Here is a 10,743-nt window from a genome sequence, read left to right as displayed (position 1 = left end):
ACTATTTAAATAGGACTAGCTTTTCTCTTGAAAACATTAGAGAAGCTGGACTATGCTGTGGCCTATTACTGATATTTAAATTTTTTAGTTTCATTAGCAATTTTTAAAAACGATGTGCCTACCAGAGAATATTAGCCCCTCACACATTAGGTAGAATACATATTGGTTTTATAATTAGTTTAAAGGGGGAAATAAATAACTTTCTGTAACAGGGATTGGTAGACTTGGCCTGTATGACAAATCTTCCTGTTGTCTGTTTTTGTTAATGAAGTTTTCTTGAAACAGAACCATACCCATTCATGTACATATTGTCCATGGATGATTTCAGAGTTGAGCAGGTTCCAGGAAACACTGTTTTCATTTTAGAAACTTTATAGAAAAAATTATCAAGGAAGAAAATCAAAACAGAGTTAGCACTGGTTGGGGCAATTAGAAAGGAGTTAGGAGGTTATGATTGAATCAGATTTGACACAGATCCACATGCAAAGTGACCATTAACTGGGTTGCAGACACGCCCCTTATTCTCAGGTACACTGCCCTGTGGATTTGGCCAAACAGTAGTTTCCAAATATTTGCTAACCTTTGCTGATCTTTGGTCAATAGACCCCTTCCCCAAACTACTCAGAGACTAAGACTACACCCAACCCTTCTCTTACAGACAGTTTAACTTCCATCAGCACCATTCCCTGTGGAGGCCCTTGTGGTTTCAGGTTCTAAATACACAAAGCATTTTAAAGCTCCTTGAATTTGTGTCTTTTGGATTACAATTGTAATTAGCTTGAAATAAGTAATTTTTCTTTTTAACAGGCTGATTTTGTTCTTGGTAAAGGAGGGGAACTGTCTTTACCCCTTGTGGAAAGCTTTTCTGTAGCTACAGAAATTAGACTAGTCAGTACTGGTCATAATAATGCAGACAAAATTATAGGACAATCTTCACAGGAAAGAGGCCAAAACAAATGCTTTCAAGAACTGCTTATCGTAAGGTTCTATTTCACGTTAGTGGCACATAATGAGCCCAATAAATTGACTAGAATAACTGGATAATCTCATAGCAAAAAAAGAGATTAGGTCCAAAATATAATCATATGTCAAACTAAATTTCAGATATACCATAGATTTAAGCATGAAGATTGAAACTACACAACTTGAAAGTCTCAAATAATTTAAAAAATATTAGAATGTCAGTCTTTTTCATGCATGACATCAAACTCAGAAGACTGAAAATACATGAAAAAGTATATAAAATTAAAATAAATTCATTTTATACAAAGAATTCAGAAGAAAATCAACACGTTGTAACCATATTTTCAACTTGCATCACAGAAAAAGAGCTAATTTACTTGAACAATGTCATAGAAAGAGAGAAGACTAAAACATATAAATATATGGTTCCTAGAATATAAGTAAAAGATATTCAACCATATTCATAGTTATAGAAATGATAGCAAATTGTTTTAGAAAATTATGGGATAAAGGACTTTTCTATGAGCGTATAAATTGTATGGTATCTGTTGAGAACTTGTCCTAATATTTATTACATTTTAATGTATGTATGACTTGACTTTGCATTTTCACTTTTAGAAAATATACATGTACAAAACTAAATACAAAAGCATATATGCCACTTATGAGATCCATTGGGTCATTGCTTTTTGGGAGAAAAGGTTAGAAAGTACTTCAAAGTTCATCTACATAAGATTGGTAATATAAATATTGAAAACATAAATATTATAAAGTATAGTAAATACAGTTAGTGAAATACTAGATTTGAGACTCAGGAGGAAATGATGGTGCAGTTTCAGTCTGAGGGCTGGCTATAGACAAAGAGCGAATATCCTTGTTCCATGGTTACCAGGTGGGAGAATTCTCTCTCTTGGTAAGGACAGCTTTCTGGTCCATTCAGGCCTTCAGCTGATTAATTCAGGCCTAACAACATTATGGAGAACAATTTGCTTTTACTTAAATCTACCAACCGACAAGCTAATTGGATTATCCAAGAATACCCTCACACAAATACTGAGAATACTCAGCCAAGGATCTGAGCACCCTTAGGATCAATCATGTTGACACATAAAATTAACCACCACAAGTCCACCCTTGGTCAACTTTAATCCTGTAGTTTCTGCTTAAATCCTACTTAATCCTTACATAGAGAGAATAATAAACTCATGATTCCAAATAATATATTCCAAGTATCCTGTATACCACCCCAGTGTACTAATCTCTTTTCCAGAAGAGGCGATAAAATCCTGGAGTGTTGTTTACTTTTCTCCTTCTTGACACCCTGTTATTTAACTATGATATAAAGTTAGTAATATTTAAATTCTATGATATGAATTCAATATATAGTATATTACAGGATAAGTGACTAAGAGAGAAAAGAAAGCAAAAATATTTGATGAATAAAGGTATATTCATAACAACTAAGAAAGAGAAATGGTGACTACATGCAACTGAATTGTCTTTCTGTAATTGATCAGATGGTCATAGCTGGTATCCACAGCTACCTTCTTCTACTACTCATTCCATATCTCCTTCTTCCTCACATGCACCTCAGCTGTCATAGCTCTTTGGGTGACCCGAATGTCCTTTCTGAGGGATCTGGGTCACTGTAGTCCTGGATGGGTGGGTTGGGGTAATTTTGCACTCACCTCATCCAGGACATGATAATGAAGAGATTCTTTAAGGGATCACCTGTGTTACAGACATGCTTTCTTACCTTCCATCATAAATTAGTATCCAATGGCCCAGTGTTATTCAGGATCAATCATCACAGTCATCTTAGTAATTCCTGTCTTTGCTGGTTGTGTACCTCACAAAATTTATAGGCAGAAATCCTGGCCCATGAGATGATTGTATCAAGAGGTGAGGTCCTCATGAATCGGTTAGTGCACTTCTAAGACAGGACCCAGAGTGACCCTTTGGCCTCTCCTCTATGTGGAGGACATAGTTAGAAGACACCATCATGATCCAGAGAGGGGGCCCTCACTGAATCTTCTTACAGCCTCCAAAACTGTGACAAATAAGTTTCAATTTTGAAAAAGCTACCCAGCTTATGATATTTTGTTCTAGCATTCTCTTCACGTAAAAACTACTTTTTCTGATATGAGAATAGCTAGTACTGTTTGCTTTGGGTTCTGCATGCCTGATAAATCTTTTTCTAACCTTTCACTCTTAGTTTGTGTGTATCTTTGTGAGGTATGTTTCTTGTAGACAACAGATTGTTGGATTAGGTTTTTTGATCCAATCTGAAAATCTGTGTCTTTTGATTGGAGAGTTAAGTCTTTACATTTATAAGTTCATTTATAAATGAGAGATATTTACTGATTCCTGTGTTTCTATTGCTTGTTTTCCAGATTGAGCTCGTGTTGAATGTTCTTCACTTTGGCTTTGTTCATCTTTGGGTTTTGCTGGTTTACTGAGTTGATCATGTCTGCTACTCTCCTAGCTCTCATGAGATTATCAACGACCTCTTTTGAGTTTTATTCTTTCCTTGCCTCTTGCATTTGTGAATGTTTTTCATCCTCTTCCATGTGAATTAGTTCCTTGAGTAGTTTTTGTCATTTTGGCTTGGTGAACATGAAATATTTGTCTTGGAAGGTCCTTATTTCTCCATCCAGCTTGGAGGACAGCTTTACTGGATTGGCAGTTACTCTCTCAGAGCTGGAATTATATCGTGCTATACTTTCCTTGCTTTCAGAATTTATTACTGAGAGGTCTGAGGTGATTTTAATTGTTTTCGTTTGTACAGAAGCAGGTGTTTTTCTCTTGCAGCTTTCAGTGTCCCCTCTTTGTTCTCTAGTCTTGGCATTTTAATTATGATGTCATGTGGGGTTGTACTTGTCATGTCTCCTGTACATGGGTGTCTATATTATTACATAGACTTGGGAATTTTCTGCTGTGTTTTCATTGAATAGGTTTCCTATGAATTCAATTTACATTTCAGCAACATCTTCCACTCTGTTCATTCTTAGTTTGGTGTTTTGATTGTGTCCCAGAGTTCTTGTATGTTGTATTCCTTTTTTTCTTTGTGATTGTTTGTGTGCAGTAACTCCTTGATCTTGTCCTGCATCTCTGATATTATTTCTTCTGCTTGATCTTGTCTGATGATAATACCTTTGTGGTTTGTATTTGATATATTTATGATTTCATTTCTAACATTTCTACTTGGTCATTTTCTATAATTTCCATTTCCTTGCTGAATTTCTCTCCCATGTTGGTGACTTTTTTGTCTAGGTCTTGGACTGATTTCCTAACTTAATTTATCTGTTCATTTTAAACCTTTCTGAGGTCACTGCTCATTTTTAACAGTAGACTTCTGAATTCTCTCTCAGGCACTTTGGCCATTCCATATCTTTAGATTCATATGTTGAGATGTTGTGGTGGGAATTTGAAGATGAGACATTTCCTTGATTTTTCATATTAAATTTCTATGCTGTGATTTGCACATCTGTTTGTCTAAGTTCCCCTTTACTTCCTTGGGTGAGTAAAGAACCTGCTGCAGTAATAAGGTTAACAATTCAGCAATTAATTAAGTATTTAAATGAGTAAGAACAATTAGAACCCTTATCTATCTCCCCAGGTTGTATGGGACCAAAACTGGTTTCCAGGAGGATGATGTTGGATCTTGACCCCGGTTCATGATGTACAGATTAGAAATTGACTATAATGGGGACTGAATGTGGGGAAAGTAGGGGAATGGTATGATAAATGGATGGGGAAGTAGATGTAGGAGGTAGCAGTATAAGAGTGCTGTATATATTTATAACAGGGAAATAGAGAATGGTTTGGGGGGTAGGAAGGAAAAAAAGAAAAATGAAAAAAAAAGATTCCAACAGTTAGAAACCAAGTTAAAAAAAAAAGAAGAAAAAAGAAAAAATGAGACAAACAGCCAAAGAAGAACAAATTAGACAAAGGGAAACAGAGAAAACAAACAAACAATAAATAATAACAACAGCAAAAAGATAAACAAAAATACTTATATTTCTTGTTAGAGTGATATGCATTTGTCCTAGTCCTTCTTGTTCTGGTTGTTATGGGAACAGCTTTGGGAGGGCAAAGTTGTACCTGTAGTCTAGGGTGTGACAGTGGCCTCAAGGAAGGGTAGCTGGGGCCAGGTTATTGATACCCTACGAGACAATTCTCTTGGAGAGCTTTACCCTCTGAGTTATTTTGAGTCTTGAAGGCCAACTTAGATGGGGGATGTGAGGTTTCCTGTGCAAATGCTGAGAGATCAGAGTATGCAGGGCAACTTGTTCTGTGATTAGGTTGCAGGTAGCTTGAAAGGGTGGGGCCACAGACATCTGGCACTTCTGCTGCTTTTCAGATTGCCCTAGTCAAAACCTTGCCCTCTCTATGTCTGTCTCTCCTAGAAGTCTCTTGCACAGACACTGGTTCTGAGACCTGGAACCTCCCATGCTGCAACCATTTAAAGTCCCAGAGTTGCTCAGTTTTGAAGCTTGCTTGAGTCAAGCAGCTGTTCTAACTTCAGTTCTCAATCAGTGGGGACTGGGTGCTTTGACCTTATTCAATGTAACTGCTGTAGCACAATTGGTTGTGCTCGAGGCATTTTTTGCTGTTTTCTCACCAGGAACCCTTGAATTGCCCTGTCTGACCTTCTCCCTTGAATATCTGCCCCTTGTGGCTGACTCTCAAGTGGACACAGTGGCTGGGACTCCCAGAACTCTCTGGGCTGTGATTTTTCAAGTTCCTTGAATTGTTCAGTCTCAAAGCTCACCTATCTACAAGGAGCTTCAGATATCTGAGCTCTCTACCAGCAAAGGCAGAGTCACCAATTCCCTACCTCAGCTCCTTTTAACTTCTTAGTTCACTGCAAGTCAAAGCCTCTCCATGACCAAGTGTCTCAAGATACCCTGAGAAGTGATTCCTCCTTGATGGAAGGATTCCAAGTACCTCAGACTGATCAGCAGGCACTCCAGACAGCACTTTCACATAGCTCTCTGAGATATGTTGAATGAATGATTGTCTTGTTTGCTTCTGGCTTGTCATGCAGTGAAAACTACTGTCCCATCAGATCCCTGCACTGGGGTTAGGGTTTGTGGGCGGTGTAATTATTTCATCCCAGAGCTAGGGTTGCCAGTCTATTGAGGCAGCAGCAGCAGCCTGGCTTACCTTGAGGCATACGCTTCAGCTTCCCCTCTCTCCAAGGGGAGCTGGGGCTGGAACCCAGGCTGGTACAAACTCTTTCTTGATTTAGTTTGTCATCTTTTTGATTTGCTCTATTTTTCCGATCTCCTATCACTCTTTTGTGTTTCTCTGTGCTCTTCTTCTCTTTGGCACTTCTGTATGAGTCTCTCCTTTGTCATCCAAACTCTTGTTCATGAGGTCTGATGGATAAAGCTTCTTCTCCTCTTCCATCTTTTCCCTTTGATATGGCATTATGAAAAGATTAATTGTCTTGGTGGAAGCATTTCTTGCATTGGAATTAAGATTGTAGGACAGAAGCATATACGATTGTGGGAACCAAACACAATTTTTCTCAAGTTTTAAAAATAATCAGCATTTTAAAAAAGGTAACATGTGCATTGTAGGAAACAAAAATACAAGAAGTACAGCTTCAGGAATTTCAGTTGGCCATGTTCTTCTACTTCCTGCATGTGTACACAAGGAGATCTTCTTTAGAAAATTGAGATAGTATGGTATGTGTCATGATTTCCACACATCAAATGTTCACCAGTTGAAAATACAAAAACAATATAAATATTTTGATAACCAAGAATACATGACACCAACCCAGTATATTATAAAAAAAAATCCTGTCTTTTTTGAGGACAAAAATTTCACTGAAGATAAAAAATGGCAGTAGGTCTCATGATAGAAGCATTGGAATTACAACTCAAATGCTGCATTCCTTTCATGCTCAATTTAAGATGAGACAAAAGCAATAGAGTACACTAAGCATAATTTCTAAGAGAGTTCACTATCATGTCTACATTATTAAAATAGTATTCAGAAGGTATGCTTCACTGAATTAATGTATTCTTATTGTACAGCCAGAAGATGCACACACATCAATGGATCTCACCAGAGTGTAAATCTGATCACACCTGCATAGGTAGTCTTCCTTTTGTCCTTCCACTGCCAGCCTAATGTTAAATCCTGACTCACACTGCACAATAACTCCATGTTCAAGATGTATACTTTCTATCAACTATAACATGTATTTGCAAGTTGGCTAATTCACCAACTCTACTTTTTACTGTACACTGTCACCTCAGAGCATCTATAAAGCTTAGGTATAGGAAGCAAAAATTTTGCTAATGCGTCACAAGGGGTGATAGTGAGTGGTTCCACTCTCATTTCCACCCCATGATCTGGGACCCATGAATGCTGGATAGTGAAGAAACACAACCATACACTGTCCATTAATATACATGACCAGATTCAGGTTTCTTTCAACTGCCAAGACTCGCAATATAGCTTTATTGCCTACCTCAGGGGTATATCAACTCTTCAACTTTGTTGTCATTTTATTAGCATGTATCTTGGGGTCAGACTACATTTCTTTACCTTTCCTTTTCACAAAATGTCATATTGGTCCATTACATAGTTATTAAGCTGAATGGACCTAGAAAGCAAGAAGTAGAAACTACTCTGGACTGATTGGTAAAACCTAAGCAGTGTAAAAGGTGGAAAATAAATCCAACAAAAACTCATAGGCCTTATACCTTTGTGAAATTTCTAGAGCACCAGTGATGTGTGGTATGTCAAGATATGTCTTCTAAGCTAAAGGCTAAGTTGTTTAACATAGAACCTCCTATTACCAAAAACAAGGTACAATAGCTAGCTAGTGAACCTCTTTGTTTTTGGAGGAAATTTATGCCTAATTTGGATATATAATTCTGGCTCACTTACAGAACAACTTGAAAAGCTGATTTTGTTTGTAGGACCCCAAAACGTTTGGAGGGTGTAGTGCAAGCTACTCAAATGATAAGATCCAGCAGAGTCAATGGTACTTTAACTTTTGTAAGTTAAACCAAGACAGGTTCTGCATTTCCAACGCACTTGCCATAAACCACCTTTTTTGTTCCCTGTGTCAACCAACCAACCCACTAAACTGACAGATGCCTATTTTACATTTTTGTTTTAAAATTGACATAGGATATTTTGCTTATTCATGTAATATAGTATTATAATTTGACACATGATCAACGTGTAATGTACATATTAGGGCACTTACCATTTTCTTCTCCTCAAATATTATTATTTCTATGTGTTATATGTCTTCAAACTCTTGTACCCATTTTGAAATATCTAATAATTTATGTAGACTTTGATTTTATTTTGTTTATTTATATGGACTATGGTTAGATTATTGTGTTATGGAACTTTAGAACTACTTTTCCTCAAACTGTATTTTGGTTCACATTGTCTACCACTTCTGCACTGCTCCTTTCACTTTCTCTTTCTAGCTTCTGATGACTTCTACTCTACCCTCTATTTTTGTGTTATCAATTTCACTAGCTTCCAAAAATGAGTTGAAATATGTGGTATGTGTCTCTCTGTGGCTGACATATTTCACTGCACATAATGTTCTCCATCTTGCTTCAGATGAAAGGATTTTACCCAATGTTATGGGTGAATAATGCTGCATTGTATACATACATTTGATCAAATTCAACATCCCTTCATGATAAAAATTTGAAGGAATCAGGCATAGAAAGAACATGTTCAAGCACAATAAAGGCCATATTTAACAAACCCACAACTAATATCATTACAAAAGTAGGAAAGCTGACAGCTTTCTCTTTAAAGTCTGAAACAAGCAAGGATGTCCCCTTTCACCACTTTTGTATTGCGAGTTACAGTGAAAGCAATCAGACAAGGGAAAAAAATAAAAGGTATCCAAATTGTTAAAGGGAAGTCAAATTAGCATTGTTTGCAGATGACACAATCACATATAGAAAGTTCAAAGACTCCACCAAAAAAGCAATTAGAACTAATAAATACATTCAGAAAAATTGTAGGATAAAATTCAGCTTATCTCAACCAGCAAAAACCCTTGTTCCTTCCTATTATTGCTTATACTCTCTCTACAACAAAATTAGAAATAAGGGCAAAATAGTTTCTGCTGGGTATTGAGGGTGTGGGGGGGAGAGGGAGGGGGCGGAGTGGGTGGTAAGGGAGGGGGTGAAGGCAGGGGGGAGAAATGACCCAAGCCTTGTATGCACATATGAATAATAAAAGAAAAAAAATCAGCATACAGAAGCCAGTGTGATTTGTATAAACTGATAGTAAATTATCTGAAAATGAAACCAATAAAGTAATCCCATTCACAATATAAGCACATTAAAATTTACCAATAAATCTAACAAAAGAGGTCACTGATTCCTACAATGAAAGGTATAAAACATTGTTGAAGAAATACATACAAAGGAAATATATTCTGTGTACCTAAATTAGAAGAATTCGTATTTTCAAACTATTCATATTACTCAAAATAATCAATAGATTCATTGTAATTTCTATAACATACAAGTGGCAGTCTTCCTAAAATGTGTATGGGACTATGATACACTCCAAATATCCAAAGTCATATTTAGCAAAATAAACAATGTTGGAAGTGTCATATTACCAACTTCAAAATATACCACAAAGCTATATTAACCACAACAGCATTGTGTAGGCATAAAAAACAGACACATAGGCCAATGGAACACAATAAAGAGCCCAAAAATAAAGTTATGCATCTAGAGCCAATTGCTTTTCAAGAAAAGTATTAATAGGCCACATTGGATAAATAACAAGAAATGGCGTTGGACAAATTAGATATTCATATGTAGAAGAATGAAACTGCCCCTATCAAAGTTTGGAAAATCAACTCAAAATGGATTTAAAAACTGAAGTGTAAGGCCTAAAAGTATGAAACTACTAGCAGGGAAGCTCCCTAAAAGTAAGAGCCTCTGAAAAATCATTCACAATTCCACAATTGCTCTTCAGAGAAAACCCATAGATACCTGGCTATATGACTCTGCCCCAGGAAATGTGGATGGATTATTCTTGTTCCTGGATAGCACAGTAAGCCTCCATGTGGCAAGGGCCTCCCCAGTGAAAGATGGCCCTTTATTCTCATTTTTATCTTCCAGAATGATCCTGAGGGAATCCATGAAGTGTACTAAAATATCTCCTATGAAATGCAAATAGAAAAGGAAAGTGATATCTATAGTCTCTTCTGACAGTTCTCCTGAACTAACCTCATATTGAGAAATTGTATTTAAAGAGCCAGAAAGTGAAATAGGGGATGACAAAGGGAAGGTCAGAGGAGGATCAGGATAGATCTGCAGAGCTCTGTGGCCTTGGTTGTTGAAACAAGTGATAGACAAAACAAAAATTGATGAGATTCCCACAGATTTCTGATATAAGGCAGAAGGGGTTCTTCTATATTAGAAGTTAAGTCTCTGGTACAGCCATATAAAAGCAAGAGCAGGAGGGATTTCAGGACTGGGAAGATCTGGAGACCTGAATACCAGCAGCACAGGGCACAACTGGGAATGGGTAGGGGAGTTTCCCAGGCTCCCTTTGGCTTGCCAGGACGATGTGGAAGACAATTGTGTGACTACAATGAGACAAACAGAATGAAAAACCTTCTTGTATGTGTCATGATCCTTTAAAAGTAACCATTAGAGATGGTGCCAAGGACTTCATCTTCACCTAAAACTGATGGCCCTATTTCCCTGTTAGGTTAAAAGGGGAGAGAGAGAGAGAGAGAGATTAAATTTAAAT

The sequence above is a fragment of the Castor canadensis genome, chromosome 3 (assembly GCF_047511655.1).
Source record: "Castor canadensis chromosome 3, mCasCan1.hap1v2, whole genome shotgun sequence".
NCBI lineage: Eukaryota > Metazoa > Chordata > Mammalia > Rodentia > Castoridae > Castor > Castor canadensis.
This window is presented reverse-complemented; position numbering follows the sequence as displayed.